This window comes from Eretmochelys imbricata, chromosome 12 (genome assembly GCF_965152235.1).
Source record: "Eretmochelys imbricata isolate rEreImb1 chromosome 12, rEreImb1.hap1, whole genome shotgun sequence".
NCBI classification, from domain to species: Eukaryota; Metazoa; Chordata; order Testudines; family Cheloniidae; genus Eretmochelys; species Eretmochelys imbricata.
In genome coordinates this window covers 21,537,501-21,560,000 of record NC_135583.1, presented here as the reverse complement: position 1 = coordinate 21,560,000, position 22,500 = coordinate 21,537,501, and the positions used below count along the sequence as shown (strand labels likewise).

Genomic DNA, 22,500 nt, shown 5'->3' with positions numbered 1-22,500 from the left:
GTCCTGTTGATAAGTTAATTTTTAGTCCAAGATACTGGGGTGCCTAATGTGATTTTTATATATCTCCCCTGCCTCACCTTTTTAAAGAGACTGTATGAATTGTAAGAGTATTAGAATTGTTACCTATATTGCCTTAACTCATTATCTTTACTCTTTATAATGCTTAGATTTTACTAGTTGTACCATTCCTGGATCACAGTCCAGCTAACACATAAATAATGCATAATTTTACCCACATGAGTAGTTCCCATTGAATGAAATGGGAACCTCTAGTGCTCAGCACTTTTCACACCTAAGTGTCTAAAGTTGGCCACTCAAAAACTGAGACACCCAACGTCACTCTTCCCAAGATGGCTGTTATTCTTTCAGAATAAAGCTTTCCTGCGTAGACAAATAATTATGGTAAGGAATGGGAAGAGAGAGAGAGAGAGAGAGAGAGGAAAGTAACAGTTAAAATGAAGCAATGTGGAAAACTCACATACCTCCTGCTTAAGCCTAAAGCAATGAACCAAAACTTTGGAAAAGCAGCCCCTGGGTGAAGAAGAAAGACCTTGAGCTATAGCACCAGAGACCAGTCAAACATCCTCATACTTAAATTCTCATATCTCGAATACAAATGGTATAGCGAAATCTGGCTGGTCAACCTGTACTTTTCTTGCTCTAACCACTAATAATGTTTGAAAGGAGCTATTTTTGAAGCAGCCCTTACAATGTTTCGGCTCACTATTGTCAGGGTCACATCTCAAATGCAATTTGATTTATAATTATGTTTTAAAACAATAGCATGAAAATCACATTAGGAGGTCATAATCTGAACTTTGTCTACTTATATGCATAATATAGATCTGCAGTGGATCTTCAGTATGGCTCATCTGGAACACACTCTGCTTCATATTCTTCCCTCCCACCATTTAATATACTATGCTACAAGTTGGCCTGCAAAGAGGCAGTTGTAGCACCATCTATGTGAGTGAGGTCCAAGAGAGTCCATGTTCTGCCCTGTCATTCAGTCTACTCAGTAAAGAGGGATGGTGCTCAAGCTCATGGCCTTGGCCTCCTGTCTTGGACACAAGAATAGGTGACGAGAGGGGTTTTGGCTCTGTGAGCATCTTTGGAAATGGCAGGAAAAATGTAAGGCATATAGGGCTAGATGATGCAGGGAGTTTTGTCACTGACTTCAGTGGAGCAGGAGCAAGCCCACAGGTCACAACCTGCTGACGAAACAAGCCTAGCATGGCTTCTACTGGCTTAGACAAAAGGAGGTTCCCTTTTCCTCCCCAACTTTCTATGGACTTTGAGGGAACTAGTTCAAGTGCCTGCCAGGCACAATACCCAAAGATCAAGTGCTGTCTAAGGCTGAGTGAACTCTCTAGTGTGGTGTTTTCCAGGCTCAGAAGCAAACTAATCCCTGTAGAAAGAAAAGGAGGACTTGTGGCACCTTAGAGACTAACCAATTTATTTGAGCATAAGCTTTCGTGAGCTACAGCTAAGCTTATGCTCAAATAAATTGGTTAGTCTCTAAGGTGCCACAAGTACTCCTTTTCTTTTTGCGAATACAGACTAACACGGCTGCTACTCTGAAACCTAATCCCTATAGGTTTGCTTGGAGGTTTGAGTTTGACCAGCTTGCCACCTGCCCATTGCAGGAAGTCCAGGCCCTTGCGCTTGCACATAAGGTGACAAAGGGGTGTTCCCAAGGCTTATTAACATACAGCTGACACGTATTGTGGGGCTGAAAGTTACCTACCTTCCCAGCTGTGCAAACAACTCAAACCAGTGTTCACTGAACTTTTCAATTACGTGCTGTAGTTTGCAAATCCATCAAACATTGAATACAAACTATAGTTCAGAGGGAACTGAGGTTCATTGAAAATATTTCCTTGCACTCTAACCCCATCACCTGATGAGAGAGAACCACTGACTAATTGATTCCACTCTGGTGTCTGTCTGACCACCAATTTAGAGGCAAATTGGCACCAAAGAAGTATATACCTAAAGGCAAAGAGAAACAGATCTGTCTCTGAATACCAGTGCTAAAGCAAATGAACTAGTAAAAAAAAAAAAATTAGTTGTGCCTTAAAACCAAGTTTGCAATTTTATAGGCACTTACTCCATAATTTGTACTTGGGCCTTCTGTTATTTTTAAACAAATCTAATTTCTTACAGCTGTGAAATTTACATTTTAAGAGTGTCTAGTGGCCATGCGCATTAATTACTTTATTGAAATATTTTAATGAGTTTGGGGTTCAACTCTGAAAGAATCCTACTGAATCCCTGTGTCCTAGAGAGTTACACTAGAACCTGACTCAGTCACAATGAAGGGTTCACCTATGCTACAAGGGTCTGAATCCCCTGCTCATGTGCACATACCCAGGCTAGCTCTCACTGAGCTAGCAGTGTAGCCATGAGAGCGTGGGTAGCAACACCATAGCTTAGCCATGCTGAGTACGGACCTGCCGGAACCCTCTTGGTATCTACTCAGCTCAGCCGTGCCCCGCTCGTGCTACCGCAGCTACGGTGCTACATAGACTCGTGTTTCTTCTGCGAGAGCTACCCTGAGCATGTGTACACAAGCAGAGAATCCCACCACTAGCTCCGTGGCATATATGTAGCCTAACACACCCAGGGCCAAACCTGGATGAGCTCACACCGTTTTTATGTATGCCTTACAAACACACTTAAACTTTGGGAATGTTCAGATTTGGAGATTGGGCTCAAGTTATGAAATTTGGCATTACTAGTTTTCCCTATATTAGAACACCCCAAAACTTTGGGAAAGTTTGTATTTCGTTCTAAACTTCTTGGCTCAGGTTTTTTTTTTTTTTTTGGGGGGGGGGGGGGAGGGGTACAAATAGATAAAACACAAGCAAGAAAGTTACAGAAAAAGTGTACTATTCAAACTATTCAGTAATGTTAGCCTCTATGCTGGCCAATACTGGTCTTAATGATCTTTGAAAATACCACATAAAAGGGTACACACTGATGCAAACTCTCCAATCTTTAATACATTTTGATATAATCAAATTTGAGGCAAAAGCTGGAAGTCCAGCACATCTCCTAAATTTACCGGAGATGTACTGGAAGGCTTCCCTTTTGTTGTAGGAATTGAAGGACATTTGAAAAGTATAGGATTACATAAAACACATGTTCACCTTAGCACCCCTTGATTTATTTTGGTGGGTTGTGTCACAACCTGAACTCTTCTAATATATTTTTGTGCATGAATATGCTTTGTGAAATGCTGATCAAGTGCAACAGGATGTACAAGTTAAATGGCTACTTGTTTTGTGACAAGAAGCAGCGGAAAGAAAGAAAAGAAAAGAAAACCATTCCAACATCTTCATGAGGATTTATAAGAAGAGAAGATTGTCCTGGTAATAAGAAAATCTGACCACATTTTCAACTATCCTTTACCAGGACTCAATTTTTGTGTTTGCAATTTTGCAGGTGTAATAATCTTAATCTTTGGGACTGAACCAGATATCTCCAGAGCTCAAACATAGGCTTCTACAGCTTGAGCTAAAGAAATAAGTCCCCTAGCTGCGGCTGAGGGACTCATATCCTCTATGGATCAAGTAAAGATGTGAACATGTATCACACACTGAATAGCAGGTTACACAGACACAGATGAATGGGGCACGGTCAAACTGGATGTCTAGGTACATGACTGTGCCTACAAATCAGGAGTTGAGATGTCCAATTAACCTCAACTGCAGCCATAAATAATTGGAGTCACAGTGATTAGCATCTATAAACAGAGGTCAGTGTTGGAAACACAGCCCTAGTATGTGCACACCTTCTCACCTCACTTTGCATGGGTGTGTCTATGAGCAAAACTACAAAGAACTATCCAGATTGGCTTTTGAACCACTTACAATAAGAGCACCAGTTATTATTCAATACATGCTTTTTATCAGATTGAAGCTAAACTTTGTTATAACTGGTGGAGATAGTGGTTTGTGGTCTATGAGAATTCTGTAATAAGAAATGCTAATCTGTCTTGGGGCCAACAATACTGTTCTATTTACTATGCAATTAACAATAATTTGTCAAGATTCTATATCTGATAACTGGAAATAGGGGTGAGGGAAAACTAAAGGCATTAGAAAATTTCAAAGGAAAATTAATTGAGGGCTGTACGGTATTTGCCTGGACTTTCTCTCTCGTTCCCATTAAGAAAGCCAACCCACGGCTTCAAAGGATGTTTCCACTAAAGGTACTCAGACTGTAAGTTCTTTGGGGCAGGGACAAAGTCTTTCCTTGCACCTTGCGCATTGCCAACCATACTGAACAACAGTATAATTTCATTTTTAGAAGAGTATCGATAAAACACCAACAAGAAAATCTTAGTTAAACCACATGAAAGCTATAGTATCAAACCAGCAAGAGTCACAAAAAAATCAAGATTAAGACCAACTGTGTACACAACACTCTAGCATTTGTGGTAAGTTGCAGACAGAATATCACCCTGTTTTGAATTTCCTGGCTCTAATAGACTGGGTTCCCTGCCTTTGTGTCACTGAAACACTCTACTTTGTGTTTACACTTAAACCTGTGTTAAGCGACCACCATAAGGAGCAACAAAAACCGGTGACCTAATATAGGTGGTCTTTAACTAAGGATAAAGATAAATTATATCAGGAGCCACATGGGGATACTTTTAAGTGGATGTTTAAGACAAGAGATTGCCTGTGGTGGTGTCCATAGTGCAGTTTCACTATGATTTAAAGGTATAAAATACAGACGTGTAAACGCAATTTACCACAGAATTCTGTCTTTTCTTCTGGTCAACCTCTGACTATACACATGTACTGTAGGTCTATTGACCCTGATCCTGCAGCACTAGGAGTAGGAACAGATCTATTGCACAGATTTACTTGACCCACAAACATGATTTATGGGATGTTATGATCTATCTTGCTAAATCTATCTTTGCAAAAAAATAAAACAAATGAGGCTTTTTCTAAACTAGCAAATTCAGTCTTTGAAATTTGGCGCAAGGGGCTCGCTTGTGCCTATGAACTAGTGCCCCCAGATTTAGGGCAGCATGGAGCTACCCCACCCCAGCAAGAGCTCGGAGAGCTATTGTGCTACAGGGAACTGCAAGGCCTCTGGAAGCTTCACAGCTCTCTCCTGCAGCTACAGCTTTTAAAAGGGTGCACCTGGTGCTCCCATATATGCTTGTGCAAGTGAAGGGAAGCACAGGCCACCCCTATCTCTGCCCCTTTTGAGTGGCAATGAGTGGCACCACCCAGGCACAGCCCCCAAGCAGAAACGCAAACACAATACACCTTAGGATGGTATTAAGGAATGAGATATAAAATTTATTATAGAGTTTTATAATGGGAAGTGCCAGGCGATCTTAACTACAAGCAACTCTGCCTACAATATTGAACAGTGTACAGAAGGTCAGTCAGGTTCTCCTCTTTACCCTCTCACAAAATACAAGAAGAAAGGGGTAGCCATGGACATGGAAAAGCAACATATTTAAACCTAATAAAAGGAAACTTTTAAAATTATTTTTACACACTGCATAGTTAATCTGTGGCACATGCTGCCACAAGAGATCACTGAGCCCAAGAGCTTGGCAGCATTACGAAAACGATAGTCATATGGGTAATGTGAACAACTACAGTACTGTTACATAGGGGGAAATAAAAGCAGTATAAACTCTCATTTTCCAGAGCATAAACCAACCACCTAGTGATGGGAAATAGGAACAAACTTCTGCTTTTGAGCAGGTTATTTTATAATTGACCATTACAGGGATGTTTTACCTTCCTCTGCAGCATCTAGTGCTGGCCACTGTCAGAGACAGAACACCCAACAGGATGGACCACTAGACTCAGCAATTCTATGTTCCTAACTAGGGGCCCAAATTTACTCCCAGACTAAGACTTTGTACAATGTAGTAAGTTTTTCCTAAGAGCAATTCTTCCTGAAGTAATTAGCCCCTTGAACATCTGTGTTTTAGTGGAAATACTGATACGCCTCTTAGAACTTATAATAGCACAAAAAGTGATCTGACTCTAATATATTACATGAGGTGAGACTCCTGAAAACTTTTTGCATGAAGAAAGCCTGGAATTTACAAAAACCCATCAAGCATACAGCTCTAAAAACTATTTTCAAAGGTAATAAATTAGGTACTCTCTTAAATGTAATTCAATCATCCACTTTTATAGTAGCTTGATTCTATTAGTTGTCCTATGCGTTTTACAAAACAGAACTCCATTAACATTATTCACTTATAGTTTCCATCTATAAGTGGATATTCTGCTCAACAGGCTTTAAATAGATTCTTTTCTGAAATTGCTATTAAGCATACTTTTACTCTAAGGGTAAAGTAGGCACAGGATTATGCTTGTACTCCATGCAAAGGATACATTTTCAGCAAGCAGAATCACATTCCTATGAAGTAAAAATACATTATATAAGCCGATTGTTTCTATCCTTTCTAACCTTGTTCAATAAGGACTCTATTCTGGTCTTTTGAGTTACATACAAAGTCCCTGATTGGGCTGAATAAAGGTATCTTATGGGCCACTTGGTGACTCTGTGTCCAAGGTGCACTTCCATCATGAGAGACTGCTCATAAAAAAAAAGCAGGGTAATTTTTGTTTTATTTTCTCTATTTAAAAAAATGTAATAGGTGACTCCTGCCTTTATATCCCCTGTTTTCAGAGCCCATTATTAAAAAAATAGCCACAAATTTTCCAGCACATTTTTGCCCACCCTTTAATTAAAGGTTACCTACACTTGGCAACTCATTTTTTCGGTTGCGAGGTTTCACTGTAGGTAATGCGCACCCTTCATCCTCATAAATTGAAACAACCTCATATTCTGAATGTGGTACATACGTAGATACATACAATGCAGGGCCAAAATGAAAACACACGTTCAAGAGTCAGTCCCAAGAGACCTTAACCACTTTACAACATCAGGCTATCACAATACAGTAGTTTTTCCAGCTGTAACTAAATGCACACTGATCGTATAGATTTGGTACTGATAGCGCAATCCATATACAAATATACATGCATATATATATATATAGGGCTAGATCCTCAGCCCTGCAGTTACTGCATTTGGAGTTCAAGTCTGGTTTCTTAAGGTGGGTAGCATGACGGAAATCATACAGTACATCTCCTTTGCCCCTGATTGGCTAAACCAGTACCAGGTAATTAAGATGGTCAGCCCCACTCAAAAAAATTATAGCCATTTTTTCAGAGGAAAGAGCTGCATTTCATCTGACCACTCTGATTCAGCTTAGAGTGGAGGTGGGATTTCTGCTAGTCTAAGCCCCTGTTTCTGTCTAGCTCTGGCATACAGTGGCCTAGTAAATACATTGCCTTCTGCAATTCCTCTGGGATCTGTCTTACTTTCACTTTGTATCTGACCTAACATATCTCCCAGTTTTACTAGGATAAATTTAGTAATATATCTGATGCGTGTTTCCTGTCCCATCACACTGAGCCCAATAGTACATTATTCCTCAAAAGAAGCCTATGAAATACACACTCTTGTCAAGCTCCTGAGCTGTGCCCAAGGAACATTCAGCAGCACAGTTCAAGGGTGGGAAAGGTACAAAGGTGACTTTAAGGAACCTTGTGATGTGCTTCCCTGATCTTGGGGCAAATCTGTTGCTGGGCTGGCCCCCAACATAAAATCAGAACATCTTAAGGGCTGCTATAATGTACACTGGCTGACAATGGCTCCAAGGGGACTTCCTGGTTGTGGGGGATCAGGATGGATCCCTGTCTATGCCCCCTTTTCTCCAGCCACCTCCCACCAGAACATCTGTGGTGTTGGAGCAGCTACATCAACAATATACCACCCAAAGAATCCTCAGCTCTGAACTAAATCCTCCATGAGGAAGATCCACTTGATTTAAGGGCAGAACTTTACATCACTGAAGCAGCAAAAACCTGCCCAATTGTATCACAAGATTAAGGGCCACCTCTGTAATTCCTTCAGCAAATGGCAGATTATCTTAGTACAGTATTCTACCATATTTTATTACTTTACCTGACCGAGTTGTTCCCTAGGTTTACAAAAGAAAATTGTATCCCTGTGGCCAGATCCTCAGCTGATGTAAGTCAGCAGAGCTCAATACAATGGAACTACCCAGATACACACCAGCTGAAGATCTGGAACCAAGAGTACTATTCCTGGGCTCAGATGGCAAAGGGAGGAAAGGTGAGAGAATTTCAGTCCTAGGTCTCTGATTCAGCTCAGGCTGTTTCTTCTTAGCATGTATTTTTGTTTCTGCGTAGCTGAACAACAGTTGTATTCAGCTGCTCATTTATCAGTAGAAATCAGCTTCACATGGGTGGGTTGAGTGCCCCTGTTTTTACTTTCATTCCCACTATTTTAATTGTATATATTACATACATATTTTGTCAGCGAAACTCACTGTGTTACCTGCAACACCTCTGGTACCCTGCTGTGGAGAAGGCCAGCGCTGCTGCTGCTACTTGTCTTCATTTGTTTGTTAAGCACTGATTTGCCAACGGAGTCCTGTGACCCTGCCCAGGGCAGATTCAGTAGTGCCTGGGCGGCACGTTAGAAACAATAGGATTCCTTGAACTCACAGGCAACATCCCGTGGTTCACAAGGAACCACAACGGCAGGAGCTTGGGTTTGTGGGAAAATGTGAAACCAGGATTTTTTATGTGTATTAGTGTGAACTGGTTATGGATGTATGGCTTGGAATTTGGGCATAAACCAGAAGGACAAGAAAATTCACTGATGTGGTATACACCAGAATGGAAAGAGTTCACACAGGTCCAGCATATATGAAGTGGGAAGGCAGGCTCAGAACAGTACATAAGTTGAAGCTATGGAGGAGGTGAGAGAAATTGTAATTTATATTTTAACTTTTCTGACATTTCTTTATTCTTTGCAAAATGAGAAGTTATTTATATTGCCACCTTTTATCATTTTTATTCATATTCTTTATTATCCTGTCCCCAATGTGTTCATGATGAGCAGCCAAGGACCTGCTGCTTTTTGGAAAGGCAGATTATTATTTAATGCAGGTAGAGTGCATGAAAATTCCAAGTTTCTTGTGGTGATGTGCCAAGATAATAAAGGGCAACTTTAAAAATCACACATCTGTCTGAACATTTTTTACATAGTACTTTTACAAAATAACACCTAAGATTCCAAACATTATCCAATATCCAAAATATCCAAAACATTAGAGGGAAAAAAGCATTTCTCTGGTTTTTTTGTACATGCAGTTTGTGTGCAAGACAGCACTTTATGTATACTCAGTTTCACCTATTTCCTCTGTACAGTGAATGAATCCATTTGTCCTGCTCTTTTATGGGGGTTGTTCTCACAGCAACAGGGGAGCGAAATACACTGGTTTTTGTTGTTGTTTTTAAGAATAGGAGAATGTGATCATAAAACCAAGAGAACTCAAGAGCCGGTATAGGAACCAAAACTCATTACAGACCTTTTCAGACTAAATTTCAAGTCCATGGTGTCCCTTTTACGGTTCTAACGTTTCAAAACCCACCCTGTGCTACTGAGAAAGATAGTACTATGAAAACTTTCTAGGAAGCTTTCTCCATTTAGAAGGATTTACCGATACACATAAAAACCTGAATTAAGCTGTAAATCCTGTAGATAAAAACAAAACAGCTTTATGTACATTTTCCAGGACTCCCAAAGACTCTGGGCCTGATTCAGAAAATAATTACAGTATGGAAATGTCACGTGATTTTTGTCACTGATCTTTTCCATGCAAGCCAGTGTGCATGTGTATCCAATTCAAGATTCAAAATTGAAGACTTATGTGGAGATAATTATAAGTGAAATTAAAACACAGGCACTGGAAACACCCCGTTTTCCTTGAAAAATAACTGATCATCTAGTCATAGCAGGAACTTGCAAAGGATATTATACAATAAATTATTCGTGGCAAGCATGTTGCAGTCTCTCTCACTAGCAAGACTGTGGTGGTGAAGGGGACCCATTAAAACAGACTCCAGATAGCTCTTTCACCACAACATCCCTTCAGCCTGAAGTGTTACTTGACTTACATTTATACAGCATTAACACCCACAATATGCTAGGAACTGTAGGATGGCATAGTTTCTACCCGTAAAGAACTTACCATTTAAGGCCCACATCCTGAACCCTCAGCACAGCTGAAGAGGAAGGTCCAGATTTGATCATAGGCCACCACCATCTTGCAGAATCCCCCGCCAATTCTGAGTTTGTTCAACTTCTGACCCAACCCTTTGGGTACAGTAGGCCAAACCTCAGAACTGTTCTAGCTGCTGCAGATGTCTGCCAGCAGCCTCAAGGGGCCAGTCAATCAGCCAAGGATAGCCACTTCCCCCCACCTTGCCCCCTGAGCTAGGAAGGCAGAGGTACAAAACTGCTATAGCAGCCCTGCGATACCCAAGGATTCCCTTGGAGATAGGAATTCTCCAGGTACCAGTTAGGTCTGCTTTATGGCTGCTTTAGACCACCAGAGAGGTGCAAAGCAGCCAAAGCAAACCCCAGGATTTGATCCCAAACTTATAATAAGAATGGGCTGATTTTTTTTTAAGGGCAGAAATGAATGGAAATGCTAAGTTCATATAAAACAAAATATAAACTAGTCAAAATCTTGGCAAATGCAATGGAAAAACATATCTTTATCACTGAAACACTAAGAAGTGCGAAAGTCCACATGATATATTTGAATGCCTGCTCTCTTTATAAAAAGCACTCCACTCCACATTGATCTATGTGGCTGAAGAGCTGCTAACTTAAGCCCCGATCCTGCAAAGGGATTCATGCAAGCTGAACGCTCCATCTTATCCTTCTACAGTGTTGGGGCATAAAAGCAACCTTGACATAACTCACTGCTTTATGTCAAATTTTTTCTCAGAGATTCCTGAATGAGCACGAGTGTAGCACATTACACTAGAATGGCAGAGAAATTCCCTTTTGCTCTGTCTTGGTGTACATCTCTGTCTCTTCTTATTCAGTTTTACATTCATCTGAATAGTACACCCATCCCTTTTTGCAGTACAGGCATAGCTACGAACCCAAACAGTGGTGGGTGGTCATTGCTCCATAATTGAAACAATCATTGATTACTATTGAATTTTAAAGCCATGCCTGCCTCAGACTGAAGGTAAGAATCTGATCCTAAATCCATTAAATCACAGTCTTTTTAAGTTTAATCTTCAGAGAGGATTTTGGTTGTAAACAAAGAACACTACACATGGGAAAAATATCATGAACTTATGATTTTATGTCCAACCCTGAGGTCAAATTGTGTGTGAGATTTGGCAAGAAAAAGATTAGGTTTATGCAAACACACACACACACACACACTTGCATGTGGACAAAGTTGCACTGCACACATGTTCACACCCAAAATACACATGTGGTTCCCACTTTAGTACAGGCAGAACACATCAGATTGGTTGGCTCTGGCTTTTAGAAATATTTTCTTCAAGGCTTCGTTAAAAAAAAATATTGCTTTGGGTGGCTCTTGAAGACACGTCATTATCTTTAAGGAGATGTGGTAGATCGGGTGGAAGCAGCAGTGCTGGAACCATTTTTATAGTGTGGGTTGCTGGAAGCCATTGAACAAAATTTTAAACCCTGTATATGATGGGAACCACTTCAAGCCAGGAGGTGCTGCTGCATCCCCAGCACCTTTAACTCCAGCACCCTTTGGTGGAAGGTGCACCCTTCAATGAAAAGCACCAATTTAATCCAGCAGCCAATGGGCAGCAATGAGATTTAGGCAGCCTAAACATTATACAGCCTCTGGAGTGCCTCAGTCTCTTCCACATCCCAGCTACTGCATGGAAGAGGGGGGAAAGATTTCCTGCTGCTAATAATGATAATTAAGAGGAGACCCCCCCCTCTTCTGCTGTGAGACTCCCTCCTTCTCCCAATCACTGAAAGGGCTATTCAGTCCACTGGGCCTCCTCTTCTCTTCCTGATAGAAAATGGATCTTTTAAGTGTTCTTAAACTTGATCTAATTCCCTGTGACGAGAAATCAATGGGAGTTGAGGAAAGGGAAGAATCTTCGATCAGGCCCTAATACCCCACTGACTATGGACATGAATACATGGTCCTGCGAGTTTCCCAGGCTCCATCTTCAGGAAGGAAGGATGGATTTGGCAGCCACGTGAGCTCAGAATTGGCTTTGCCTCCCTATTTCTCACTCTAAGAGGTTCTGCTGCCTGGAAATAGGGAGTAGCCTCTGAAGTCGCAAAAGCTTGGGTGACTCAATGAGCTTCTGTATTCCCCAGGGCCACAGAGACAAGTTTATCCTGGACTTGGTCCTAATCTTGGATGAGAAAATGAAAGGAAAAATGTAAATTATCACAAAGACATAATGCATTCATAGCACTGTATCAAAACAACACATGGCAACAATAATAGGCTATACATTGCTGGCCTGGATTGTCACCAACATTTTCCATTTGGAGTAATAGCAGAGTAAAAAAGGGATATATTCTCATCTTTATGTGCAGTGAGATTTACAGCTTGTCTACATGGCGTCACAGTCCTGACTACAGGGCAGTAAACTATAAAGACAGAAAATATCTATATAAATCCATGGTAGGCCCACATCTTGAATACTGCGTGCAGTTCTGGTTGCCCTATCTCAAAAAAAAGCTATATTAGAATTGGAAAATTTACAGAAAAGGGCAACACAAATATTTAGGAGTATGGAACAGCTTCCATGTGAGGAGAGATTTAAAAACACTGGGACTTTTCAGCTTGGGAAAGAGATGACTAAGGACAGCTAGGATAGAGGTCTATAAAAATCATGAATGGTGGAGTAAAAGTGTTATTTACTCCCTCCCATAACACGAGACTCAGGGGTCACCCAATGAAATTAATAGGCGTCAGATTTAAAACAAAAGGAAGTACTACTTCACACAATGCACAGTCCCTGTTGAAATCATTATGAAGGCCACCTATAACTGGGTTCAGAAAGAATTAGATAAGTTCATGGAGGATAGGTCCATCAATGGTTATTAGCCAAGATGGTCAGGGATTCAACCCCATGCTCTAACTTGCAGAAGCTGAGAGTGGACAACAGGGGCTGGATCACTTGATAATTGCCCTGTTCTGTTCATTCCTTCTGAAGCACATGGCATTGACCACTTCTGGAAGACATCTAGGCTAGATGGAGCACTGGCCTGACCCTGCAGAGCCATTCTTACGGAAAGTGCTCTCAAGTGTTGTGCTCTAGCTGCCCTGTGTAGACCCTCATGGCATGAAACTAAAAGGTTTGTGTTAACATAGTCCTGTTTGAAAGTGGACTGTATCAATGCATACAAGGTACTTTTTAAAAAAGAAAAAGGAGTACTTGTGGTACCTTAGAGACTAACAAATTTATTTGAGCGTAAGCTTTCGTGAGCTACAAGCTGTAGCTCACGAAAGCTTACGCTCAAATAAATTTGTTAGTCTCTAATAGGTGCCACAAGTACTCCTTTTTCTTTTTGCGAATACAGACTAACACGGCTGCTACTCTGAAACTAGGTACCTTTTAGTTCACGCCAGGAGGATCTACTTGGGCAGTTAGAGTACAACACTTAAGAGTGCTCTACAGCTCAGACATCCCTGTGAGGGCATGTGGACAAGCCCTTAGTATTAATAGGAGTTATGAACATAAATCTCTAGATGCTTAGGTGTGAGTAAGCCCCAAATTCTGGAATCAGTATAGGATAAAAGTTCTCTAAAGCCTGGGCTAAGGCTGTCAACTACTCTGCTAACAAACGGACAGAAAAGAAAGTTCAGATTTTACCTGTGATGCCCCTTTTCTATTAACATTAATGAGATTAAGAGTCATGGGTCATACTTGGATTTAAGCCCTTTGGGGCAGAGACCATCTTTTTTATTCTGTATATGTCCAGCACCTAGCACAATAGGGTCATGGCCCATCTCTGGAGTGCAGTGACGTCCTGGTTCATTAGAGGAGCTCCTAGGTGCTACAGTAATAGGTAACAACAACAATGGTAATAATAAGGTCCTAAAGGGATGATATTCCCTGCCAAAAAGTCCCACACTTTTGCCATTACTGGTTGGGTATATCAATTCATTAAACTGCAATGCTGAATACTTTCAGAAAACATTACAAGAAATAATATGTTCATCAGCCTTACATCTGCAAACTATTATTATTCTTTGGATTTTTGTTGTCATTGCTATTATTATCTATCGATACATTAGCTTTTCAGTGAAGACCCAGGATCAAAACAGGCTACTGGTCAGGATTTGCATGCATTAGCAGATCTGGCTTTGGAAGCTGAATTACCTCCTTCCATTATAGGACCCAATATGGCCCTCAAATTCCACTGACTTCACAGGAGGTCCTGAGAGCCTAGTAAAATCAAGTCCTATGACTGAAACTTATGCTGTAAGTAACTTTTTTCTAAGCAGAAATTAAAACAAGAAAGAAATTGAGGAATGTGAACATTGCAAAAAATTCAGTGCAAAGTTCTTTAGTGCAGGTGTTCTTATAATTGTGCTACATTTGGAAAACTCACAGCATTCAGTGAACCTTCAATTCACACACCCAGCTGCGTGGGGTGGTGGTCTATTGTTAGTATACAGGTTTGCAATAAAAAACATGAAGTAATACTGGCTGGCACAAGGGCTGCCAATGTTTTTTCTTACTTTGTCTCTCCGCATTTATTTATTAGTTCTGCTTGCTTTGTTTCTGCTTTTACATTCAGCATATTCCAGGGTCATAGTGGGATTTAAAGAGGTAACAGCACACACAAGCCTTTTGAATGCTCAGAAGAAACCTCAAACAGGTTCACACATAAGAGAACAAAGATGTAAGGATGGCTTTGAATCTGAAGGTCTCTTACACTGCAAGTGCATTGCCAGCATGTCACAGGTGTATGCCATATGAGCAAGTGAAAAAAAAAATATAATGTGATTGTGAAGAGGTGTGAGGATGATGGGTCTGTGTCCAGAATGCATTAATCCCAGGGTGAATGTGTACATCTGTTAGATATTTAGATGGTTCCTACTAGTAGACTGTACAGATATCTAAGCAGGTGAACATCAACAGCTTTGAGACTGTATGTGAGGTGGCATGAGAAAGATCGCAGGCACTGTAGGCATCATGAGGGAAGGAGTGTATCTACTGATTATAACACAGGTCTGGGTAATCAGGGATCCTGAGTCCTATTCCTGGCATGGCTGCTGATTTGCTGTGTGATCGTGGGCAAATCTCTCTGTTCCTCGGTTTCCCTGTCCGTAAATTAGGAATACTAAATGTTAGGGCTGACCAGAGGATGATCATTCTGTTTCACAGCTGCTTTTGAGGATTCAAAATTTAGTTTTGTTCCACATTGTAATGAAAACAAAACCTTCTGGAGGTTTTTTAAGACACAGAATTGCATTGAAATGTATGGTTTTGAATAAAAAAATCTGAGCTTTCGGGGCTATGTATGTCTGGCTGTCTCCTGGTAGGTAGGTGAATGACTTTAGATATGGAATACTTAGTTTAAGTCCCTAATCTTCCTGATTCAGGGCAGGGTTTTTCATCCCAGCTCACTCTGTGTCAGGCAGAGCATAGGCTTGAGCCCAAAGGGGTTGCCCCCAACCCAGCCATTCTTTAGTCACTAGGCTATAAAGTGTGAGATTTTCTGTCTTCCGTTTCCCCCACAAAAAAATTAATGGAAATGGATACACCTCCACAAGACAGCATATTGCAACAAAATGAAATTTCATCAAAAAATGTTCCAACCAGCTTTACTAAATATGCTTCACAGAAGAATGAAGAGTGTTCATTAATGTATGTAAAGCATGTTGAGAGAGGCATGGATGAAAAGTGTGAATTATTATTATTAGCACAGACAAGTAGATTGCAAAAGCTAAATTTACAATCCACATACCTAGTCCGCTCAGATTCTGCCACCCAATAGCTTGACTTTTGGGAAATGAGAGGAAAACATTTTTCATAGCAAGCATGAAAAGTCTTCTCTAATGCACCCACATTAGGGAAATGTTTCTTCCTTCAAATGAAAATTTTCTATAAAGAAAGAAAAAACAAACAAAAAAAAATCGACAAATCACAAACACTGTAAATAGGCCAGCAGCAGCCGTGGAATCTGCATAGCTTGGGTTGAAGTAGTCAGAAGAATACAAGCCACTAAAGGCTTTAGAATCCTACCAGATCCTATAGTCAGAGGGCTAAGTTCCGCCCTTGAATGCCCCGGTGGCACTAACTGAAGTCATCCGGAGCTGTAACTTCACATTTGGCCCTGAAATGGTACATATGCAATGCAGTATGTCTGTGTGTACATATGAACATATCCACAGCTGGATTGGGAGTGGAGGATCTGCCTCATAATGGCTGTGATTTTCAAATTTGTTTAGTATTGGCCAAACTCTGCTTCTACTGAAGTCAGTAGTAAAACTCCTATTGATTTCAATGGAGGCAGAACCAGGCCAATGTTGAGCAAATTTGAAAATCCAATCGCATAGTCAAAATCGTGTGTGTTATGCATACAGTTCGTTTGTGCTTGTGTGTGTGTGATATGCATACTGTTCATTTGTGCTTGTATTATATTGTATCTTCCTTTAGTTTAACAAACTAATGTACATGCTCTAACAATTCATTACAAATGGGGTACATGCAATATACTCTTCGGAGGCTAAAGAAGCTGGTACCAGTCTAATCTTTTGGGTACACACCTGCCTTGTTTCTGATACCACCTTTTTTGGATCATACCACTTAGGCATTCCAAGTACCTGATTCACCACTGCATGATTGCAGTGTTATGCTGGTGTAACTCCCTTGAAACACTGGAGTCCCACAATAGTGAATGAAATCAGTGCTGTGTATTAAAAATATTAATTGAGCAAGTTTTTAGTTGGGACAAGCGCATTGCATAATAACTGTAAAATATGCCCAAAATATTCCTTAGAACAGAGTCCAAAGAGTTTGATTAAAATTGACTGAAATTAGGCTCTTATACTTCTGTTTAAAAAAAGAGAATTCATTTATTCAGCTTAATTCAAAGATTAAATATGATTAAAATTTCTATAAGACGTCTAGCTTTTCTGAAATATACTGCAGTGGCCATCAAAATATTGATAGTCATTGGTAAATTACTTCTGGTGTTTAATCAATGTTATTTTTTTATCATCCAATTTTTTCTTCAAGTCAGCTTCTAACACTAAACTACATTTCATCAAGGTTGGTAAAATGTTTAGAAAGGAACAGATGTCAGAATATGGGGATTGCCAATAACACTGATGGAAGCCAGTAATTTCTTTCCTGTCCAAAGGCAAAAGAATGAAGAATAATCTAGACTGTATACAATAATACAAGATTTACTGCAACATTAATGGCTATAAAAAGTAAAAAGTATACAAAAGCTATCTCCATGTTTTCAAGCCATCACTAAGGATAGTGTTTTTCAATTTGAGACCATTTTTACTGCAAAATGAAAGGTCTACGTATTTTTAAACCTTTAAATATCCATAAAACACAGCTGAAGACCCAGAGCAGTATTAGTTGTTTCCAAAGATACCTGTATATTAATCTATTGTGTAGGTTAATAATTTTGCTAAATCTCAAAAAATATAGATGCAATCTTTCCTTTAAGAAAGCTGCTTGGCTTGTTATTTACAGATTGTAACATTTACATAAGAGTTTGGTTTAACAAGAGATATAAATATAGATAAAACCCTTAGGACTTCATTCTTTAAACTGCCCTCTAAAAATCTGCCCTGCAATTTGCAAACTGAATTTTGTGCAGACTATTCTTGGAAGCCTTTTGTGAATTAGGGAGAACTGACTCGAAGCAGGGCTGGTTAATCACAATTTTGCAAATTGTACGTAGCAATCATCCACACATTGTCAAATTCAGATCTATAAAATGCTGATGTTTTAAAGCTGAAAAATAAATTAGCTAAGTGGAACTACTTTGCTAAGAAAAAAATTAAATCAGTACAAGACCCCTTACAACAAAAATCATTACAACAAAAAAATAATAAAAAAAATATTATTCATAAGGCTGTTTCCCTTAAAGTGCATCTTCACTGCATGTCCCCACTACAAGCCCACCTCTGATAAATTCTACTATTCTCCAGTTCCAGACTGCACAGGAGCCTAATATAAATACTCACCTGCCTATAGTATGCAAATTCCTTAGCTCTCAAGAATAAACTTGTGGCAGGGTGTACCGTTTTAGAAGGCACCCGTATATTTGTCTATGAACTGGAAAAAGCCTTTAAATGAGGGAAGAACTGCTAAATTTTATTCATTGGTATATCTATAGCTGATTTTCCTTAGTCCAACTAAGAAAGTTGGTTTGATCATATGTTAAAAGTGGAGGTCACTTGAGTAACAACTGTAGCAATATAGAATATACACAATAGTCTCAGGTGCATGATAAATTAAAACACTTAAAACATTAATAAGTGGCAACTAAATATGTGGGCAGTTGAAGATAAATGACATTGTTCTGGAAACCAGGATTATTTCAAATATGTTTTTCCCTCTCCCTTCCCTGCACTTTCAGCATATGGCTAACAACTCCACCTGTATTTTAAGACAAAGCTAAATCAAAATACTCCTCTTTACAGAGGTTTTGTGACTCGTAAAATTTAGTGTAACTAAGGTCTCATTCAATTTATTTTCCCTTATCTTTTGCAAACTGTCTGTTTCAAGCTTTGCAGGAATATGCTGAAATTCATGTAAAATATTTTCATTTATCAGTGTAATTACATATGACAAGAACTTCCAACTGGAATACAAAAGTAACAATGTGTGTGTTGCTTCCTGTCCTGCCATTCCAAGACCGCTCGGTATAGATACAAGTTACAAACAGTGGAAACCCTGTTTTCATTAAGTTGATCTTCACAAAGGTCAGGTTCCTTACCTCAAACATTCCAACAGTTGCTTAGACTTCAGTTCAGGAATTCTGTGTAACACTGCTTTGCAAAAGCAAATATTTATATTAGTAAATACCATTAAATTATTATACTTGCACTGGTATTTTCTGCATGGTATAGTTGCAAAATGAGAAATGGAAATTTAAACTAAAGAGGAAGGAGGAGAAAAACATGTTAAGCTTGTATAGAGTAACAAACTTCACTGTCTTTATTGTTGCACTGAAGGCTATTAACTCAATGCATTGTTATGATGTTTTTCATTTTTTATAGCTATCCTAACACAAATTTACGATCACATGCTCCCCTCCAATACTTGGCACAGAGAACAATCTGAGGCAGAGAAGCCCTAAAATGAGTGGAAGGAAGGCAGGTTCTCGGCTCAGACTCAACACTGTAGGAATTGCACAGTTTGAGATGTTGGTGAGATGTTCAAAGAGGCAGAGCAGAGAGACAGCCATTCTCCATGGTATGTTCTACTCCGGGAGGTTCAGAATTCTAAGCACAAATACTCATGGAAGTTATTGCAGGCTGGACCAGCCATAACTCCTCTCTGCATTATCTACTCCATCACAGACAGCACCGGTGAAGAGGCCATAACCAGCACCAGCAGGATTCTTAAGGAAGGGATGGCCAGACAATCAAAGGATGGAAAGCCCAGAGATGGCCCAGGCTGCGCAAAGTTTCCAACAGATCCCCTAAGGGAGACAATTGGCCCATGAGTCCACATGTGCTAACTTACAGAGATTCAAGCACATGTTTTATCCTACAGTGGGTTTTAACGCAAGAGGACAGTATATTACCCATTCATTGTACGCAAAATGACCCTATCGTCTTAGCCTGTTCATTTAAGAGACACTGGATGCTCATCACTTTTTAAAGGCAAGACATTTGTTTAGTAATATAAACATAGATTTAGGAGCCTAACCAGTTGATCCATACGACATATGAGGTGGGATTTTCAGAAGTGCTCAGCACTGACCTAACTCTGTTCCCATTGACTTCAATTGGAGCACTTAGGCCTGCACTGAGCGTGGAGGACATGGAACTGCTCTAATCATTTATGAATACTGAGTATTGACCGGGTTATTGGTATGTTCACTTTATGAAAATGTTGGTTTCGTTTATTAAAGGGGCAAAGGAAACAAGCAGGAAGGAAACAATAGTTCAAGATAAGCCACTCAGTAAATACTCAGGGCTGCTAAGAGACAATGCCTGAATCATTAACAGTAAAGATTCTACCTCCTAGCTCTAGCCATCTTACAGAACTGCATTTGACAACCAGGGCCACAGCCAGGGAACCAGAAAATCAAAAGGACTATAGCAGTTGTTGAGGAGCTGTCTGCAGAAACCAGGCTGACACAGGCATCTGTGTGTGTGTGGGGGGGGGGGGGGGGTATTAAGCTTGGCCACCATCACAGAATGTTATGGGCTTTAGGTAAGACAGTCCACATGCCTGTCTCTTGTGTTAAAATCCTTTTTCTCTAAACACCTTATTCCTACTCTTAAAATTAAACAATAGACTTCTGAAACCAATCTATCTGGTCACTATATTTACCGCCGGTCAGATTCCCAAAGGGAAGAACAGGTGTCAAACTCCAACAGTCCTGCTTGGTAAGTACAGTTGATCCACAGGGTATTGTAGGCCCAGGGCCAGGCCTCAGAATGGGAGAATCACATGAATCCACGTCAGAAAAGGCACAAGGCTTGAGACTTGGGAGGGTGCATTCAGAGAGAGCATAGCAGTGCAGACAGCCCAGTAACCATGGCACTGATCACTTTTGAAAATCCACAGTATCTGAACTTTCTGGAACACCTGAGAGATTTGATTTAAGATCACTGAGATTGGTAAAGTCTGCTGATGTTACTAAACTGTTTTATTTAGTAATGGTCTGCTTCTGCTACCCTTATTCACCCTGCATACTACTTTACTCCATGAGAGATTCCAATGAAGTCAGTGGACTTGATATTCTCCTGCAATGAGTGAAAGATGCAAGGAGGAGCATCAGGAAGCTTTGATTCTCATGGCTGACCCTGACACATTTCAGAGCTGCTTCTAAGCAGCAATAACTTGCACTTGAGGAGTGAGAGAGATGAACAGTACTTTCAATATCTGTCCTTAAGTGATGTTTTGTCAAACTTTGATTCTACTAACATTCTACAGTGATGAACATTAGGTATGACATTTTTGACATAATTTCAATAGTGACATCAGAAATCTTTGATACAGGGAACATAGGGACTATCTGACACAGGCAACCGGATAGCTAAGGGCACTGGAGATGGGACACAATTCACCCCTAAGTCACCACTGAATATCCAGCCCAGTGGTCTAAAATTATTATCAACTGAAGGCTCTTCAGAGGCCTAGGTAAGAAGAGTAGCCTGACAGATGTGCAAATCACAAAAGTCAACACAACAAATGGCATTAATTAACAAAAAGGGCCAAGAAACTAAGGATTTAATGGTCAGAGATACTAATCTACTCCCTTACTCCTAAATGTGACCCTCTCCAATACATGACTGAACCCCACCGAGGAGGAAGGAGGGCTCATCGAATGGGAAAGATTGCACTACTGCCCCTATGCTCTGGATAAGATGGTAGAATCGACAGCTGTCAACTTCACATAGTTCATGAACAATAAAATTCACTGAAGGTGCAATACAAATGTGAAATGTTACTTTCAATTATGTATTTATCAAAAAATTTACAACAGCTTCACAATTGGCTAAATCTGCAGGTGTTAATAGTACTTATACACATGGAACAAAGAGGAAATAAATACTGACATGAAGGCCTTGAGTCAGCAAACACATGTGCTTAACTTTAAGCTTGTGCTTAAGTCCAGACAACGTCAATGCATATGCTTAAGTGCTTTGCCTTGCTATGCAATTGCACTTGCCATATTTTCTGAATGGACGAGGCTTATGTAGAAGAAGTTTAGGGTTAAATACCCTTTGTAGAGGCTTTAGCACAAATACCAAATCAATGCTAACCTCTGTGTGCCACAAGCTTTGCCAGTTTCCTCTTATGTTCTACTCATTTTGAAATGGAGAGCCACATTAGCAGATCTGGCATAGGGAGGAGTTACTAGATGGATGCCAGTGAAACACTTGGAAAATGCTCAACCAATAACTAGATCCAACTATAGGGCTACCCTTAAGTTTCTTTCAATGTATTTTATTTATAGTGCCTTGTTCTAGCTGCCAAACCCAGAACAGGCTCCTTAGTTGTTCAGCAAATTGTGGTTTCCCAGAAAATACTTACTGGGAATTAAAATATCTCCAAGCACATTCATTGTCGCTTAAAAAAATTATCCAGCATAATCACATAACATAAAAAAAGCAAAGCCCATTGTGTTAATCATGTGCTGGACCCTCTGTCAAGTCACAAACAAGTTTTGCTGTTAAAAAACGCAGTAGGGGCTGCAATATGTGGTGGCATCTGTTTCAGTGGAACAAAAGGCATTCATGGAATAAAGTGCTGCACTGTACCACTCGGCCTGTTTGTGACATGCCCTGTCCACAAACCAGGTAAGTGACCTGCCTTTCGCTTCCCAGAAATACAAGGCCACAAGATGCTCCTACCTTTTCCCACAACATAT

General features: G+C 40.1%; 1 protein-coding gene across 1 annotated transcript in view; it reads right to left on the bottom strand.

Annotated features, from left to right (window-relative positions):
- ZNF536 (zinc finger protein 536) overlaps nucleotides 1-22,500 on the bottom strand; it is a 397,745-nt gene that overhangs the window by 292,343 nt on the left and 82,902 nt on the right. The gene's annotated exons all lie outside the window — the stretch shown is intronic.